The 4,791-nt window shown below is 37.9% G+C and overlaps 1 non-coding gene across 1 annotated transcript; it reads right to left on the bottom strand.

Moving 5' to 3' along the window:
• Positions 1-316: 316 nt before the first annotated feature.
• LOC138927339 (large subunit ribosomal RNA) lies at positions 317-4,258 on the bottom strand. The gene has a single exon (XR_011443855.1). It is a non-coding gene; the product is annotated as a large subunit ribosomal RNA (ribosomal RNA).
• Between the last annotated feature and the right edge of the window lie 533 nt (positions 4,259-4,791).

Raw genomic sequence — 4,791 nt, 5'->3', positions numbered from 1 at the left:
ATAACAATATAAATGAAAAATATTATTTTCATTTTTCACGTCACTAATAAGATGACGAGGCATTTGGCTACCTAAACGAAAGTAATTCAACTCCCGCCGTCTTAAGGTTTAAGACTTATAACAATATAAATGAAAAATATTATTTTCATTTTTCACGTCACTAATAAGATGACGAAACAGTTAGTAGGCCACAATTAGTAGGGAAACGTGGACAACCCGTGATAAATCCTTATATGCTTTCTTAGATATAGCATATAAAGATTTTTTATACTAAATATACATATTTACACATGCATATTTACATTTTTTTTATATTTCGAATCATCAAGCAAAGGATAAGCTTCAGTGGATCGCAGTATGGCAGCTGCTCAACCACTTACAACACCTTGCCCGTTACAAAAGTCGTTTACAATTGATTCTAGGCTTTGTCATTGTATTAAATAATGTTTTCATATGTAACTAGCATGGCATCAGGTGATCAAAGATCCTCCCAATTTACTATGTTACAAATTACATTGGCATCACATCCATTGTCGTTTAAAATATAAATAATAAACTTTAAATGGTTTAGAAGCCATACAATGCAAATTGCCCCTTATTTATCATTGCAGTCCAGCACGGATACGACCTTAGAGGCGTTCAGGCATAATCCAACGGACGTAGCGTCATACCACTGTTCGCTCGAACAAGTATTGTGCCATTGGTCCGTACCTGCGGTTCCTCTCGTACTACGCAGGAATGCTGTCGCAACAACGTTTTGTCATTAGTAGGGTAAAACTAACCTGTCTCACGACGGTCTAAACCCAGCTCACGTTCCCTTGCATGGGTGAACAATCCAACGCTTGGTGAATTTTGCTTCACAATGATAGGAAGAGCCGACATCGAAGGATCAAAAAGCGACGTCGCTATGAACGCTTGGCCGCCACAAGCCAGTTATCCCTATGGTAACTTTTCTGACACCTCTTGTTAAAAACTCTTTAAACCAAAAGGATCGATAGGCCGAGCTTTTGCTGTCCCTGTGTGTACTGAACACCGAGATCAAGTCAGCATTTGCCCTTTTGCTCTATGTGTGGTTTCTGTCCGCACTGAGCTGGCCTTGGGACACCTCCGTTATTATTTGAGAGATGTACCGCCCCAGTCAAACTCCCTACCTGGCAATGTCCTTGAATTGGATCATACCTGAGTAATTGGAGTTATACCAAATTTTCAAATCGATAATACATGAATGCATCTCTCATTAAAGAATTTGTTTGCGATTATATAACAAACTCGTGATACTTTGATCAAGAAGCTTGCATCAAAACCCAATACCATAAGATATAATAAATATATCCGTATAATGGCTAGGAAATGATACACGTTCCATTTAATCAAGTAAGTAAGGAAACAATAAGAGTAGTGGTATTTCATTGTCGATACCAAACCGAAGTCTAATATCTCCCACTTATTCTACACCTCTTATGTCTCCTTACACTGCCAGATTAGAGTCAAGCTCAAAAGGGTCTTCTTTCCCCGCTAATTATTCCAAGCCCGTTCCCTTGGCTGTGGTTTCGCTAGATAGTAGATAGGGACAGAAGGAATCTCGTTAATCCATTCATGCGCGTCACTAATTAGATGACGAGGCATTTGGCTACCTTAAGAGAGTCATAGTTACTCCCGCCGTTGACCCGCGCTTACTTGAATTTCTTCACTTTGACATTCAGAGCACTGGGCAGAAATCACATTGTGTCAACACCCGCTAGGGCCATCACAATGCTTTGTTTTAATTAGACAGTCGGATTCCCCAAGTCCGTGCCAGTTCTGAATTGATTGTTAATTGATAATCGTTATAATTAATAAGAACTAATTGGTTTGCCGCAACTAGTATTCTCAAAATTTTAGCAAGAAAGTTCCACAATTGGATACGTAACTAAACTATCCGGGGAACAAGTTACAACCATAAATGATTATAACTCTATTTACCCAGAACGAGCACATAAACCATATTATTGTTTCCCAATCAAGCCCGACTATCTCAATCTTCAGAGCCAATCCTTATCCCGAAGTTACGGATCTAATTTGCCGACTTCCCTTACCTACATTATTCTATCGACTAGAGACTCTTCACCTTGGAGACCAGCTGCGGATATTGGTACGGCCTGTTGAGAAGTTTGCGTATCCCCACCATAAATTTTCAAGGTCCGAGGAGAAAATATCGACACAACAGTATATGTCATGCTCTTCTAGCCCATCTACCATATCTCTCTGCGAAAGACTTCCATGGTAGTACGACTATAAAACAGAAAAGAAAACTCTTCCGATATCTCTCGACGGCTTCTTTATGGTCGTTCCTGTTGCCAGGATGAGCACGAGGCCCATATTTAATAACAAACGGATACTCAACAGGTTACGGAATTGGAACCGTATTCCCTTTCGTTCAAAATTATTCAAGTATATAATTTTCACAATAATTGTAATATTTATTTTTACTTGAAAATTTTCGGCTTTCGCCTTGAACTTAGGACCGACTAACTCGTGATCAACCACTGTTCACACGAAACCCTTCTCCACTTCAGTCCTCCAAGGTCTCATTCGATTATTTGCTACTACCACCAAGATCTGTACCAATAGCAGCTCCATGCAGGCTTACGCCAAACACTTCTACGCATACCATTGTACCTTCCTACTCACTAAAGTTTCAAAATTTATATTACAAGTAATATAAATCATCTACTTTAGCGGTAATGTATAGGTATACAACTTAAGCGCCATCCATTTTAAGGGCTAGTTGCTTCGGCAGGTGAGTTGTTACACACTCCTTAGCGGATTTCGACTTCCATGATCACCGTCCTGCTGTTTTAAGCAACCAACGCCTTTCATGGTTTCTGCATGAGTTGTTAATTTGGGCACCGTAACATTACGTTTGGTTCATCCCACAGCGCCAGTTCTGCTTACCAAAAGTGGCCCACTGGGCACATTATATCATAACCTTAAACTTCATATCAAGAAAGTTAAGGTTCTTACCCATTTAAAGTTTGAGAATAGGTTAAGATCGTTTCGACCCTAAGGCCTCTAATCATTCGCTTTACCAGATAAGATTATTTTATATAACATTAAAATGCACCAGCTATCCTGAGGGAAACTTCGGAAGGAACCAGCTACTAGATGGTTCGATTGGTCTTTCGCCCCTATACTCAATTCTGACAATCGATTTGCACGTCAGAACTGTTTCGGTCTTCCATCAGGGTTTCCCTGACTTCAACCTGATCAAGTATAGTTCACCATCTTTCGGGTCACAGCATATCTGCTCAAGGTACGTTCCAGTTAGAGGCATAAATAATATAAATATTATTATACATAACTATATAGAACGCCCCGGGATTGTGTTAATTAACTATAAAATAGTTAAAAAACTAATCCCATTAATAGTCAAGTTAATTACGCTATTAGGTTTTATATCCCAATAACTTGCACATATGTTAGACTCCTTGGTCCGTGTTTCAAGACGGGTCCCGAAGGTATCCTGAATCTTTCGCATTAATAACCATACAAGTGCATATAAAAAACAGCAAAATCAATGACAATTATGCCATTAATAATTCCGAAAAATTAACGCACTGTATTCTTATTAATCTATCAACACTTTATCAAATAATGACATTTATCCTATGTTAAAATGCAAGCATAATAATTTGAATAAACTATAAGTCATATTTTATGATAAATTATATGTTAATAGATTACAATGTCCTTATATGGAAAAAATGCACACTATTTCTATAATATTATTTAAATATTATAACTTTATGATGAATTTTCCATAATGGATATTCAGGTTCATCGGGCTTAACCTCTAAGCAGTTTCACGTACTATTTAACTCTCTATTCAGAGTTCTTTTCAACTTTCCCTCACGGTACTTGTTTACTATCGGTCTCATGTTTATATTTAGTTTTAGATGGAGTTTACCACCCACTTAGTGCTGCACTATCAAGCAACACGATCTTTGGAAACATCATCTAGTAATCATTAACGTTATACGGGCCTGGCACCCTCTATGGGTAAATGGCCTCATTTAAGAAGGACTTAAATCGTTAATTCTCATACTAGAATATTGACGCTCCATACACTGCATCTCACATTTGCCATATATACAAGTGACTTAGTGCTGAACTGATTTCTTTTCGCTCGCCGCTACTAAGAAAAATCCTTGTTAGTTTCTTTTCCTCCCTACCCATCCAGAATCCCTCTCCTGGAGTTCATCGGCTTTTGCAATTAACATTTCGTTATCGTCATTTAAAATGTATTCGACGTCATTATATGAGCTGACGTAAATTGCTTTATAGTTTGTCGAGAAATGTTTTGTTTCCTCTTGCATCTTATCAGTTTCTTCAGTCGGTTTTACATATTTTCCATGAACTGATAGACGCACTTTTATAGCTCTTAATTCGCTAAGTGCATATTTTATAATGTTTATAGATTATTTTTACATCCAATGTAAAATTCTTTTAAATCTAGATCGCGCACTCCGAAACTTTATACTTTTTTGTGTAAAAAGTATCACTTTGGGTTATAGGAAAAATGTTAGCATTTTGCCACACAAGTTTCCTTAATGCTGCTCTATGATTTGGAGAATGTAAATGAATTCTTTCCTCAACGAAAGCACAATTTTGCTTACAATCGGGACAAATATTCTTCTCAGCAATTATGCGGTCTAGTCTAGCCCTTTTTGATGTTGATGGCTGTTCTTCAATATCCATGGGTTGCCCCTCTTGAGGGCTAGTTTCCTTGGACACACCAGCCTTCCGTTTGAC

Source organism: Drosophila bipectinata, unplaced genomic scaffold, assembly GCF_030179905.1.
Source record: "Drosophila bipectinata strain 14024-0381.07 unplaced genomic scaffold, DbipHiC1v2 scaffold_221, whole genome shotgun sequence".
Lineage (NCBI taxonomy): Eukaryota > Metazoa > Arthropoda > Insecta > Diptera > Drosophilidae > Drosophila > Drosophila bipectinata.
This window is presented reverse-complemented; position numbering and strand designations above follow the sequence as displayed.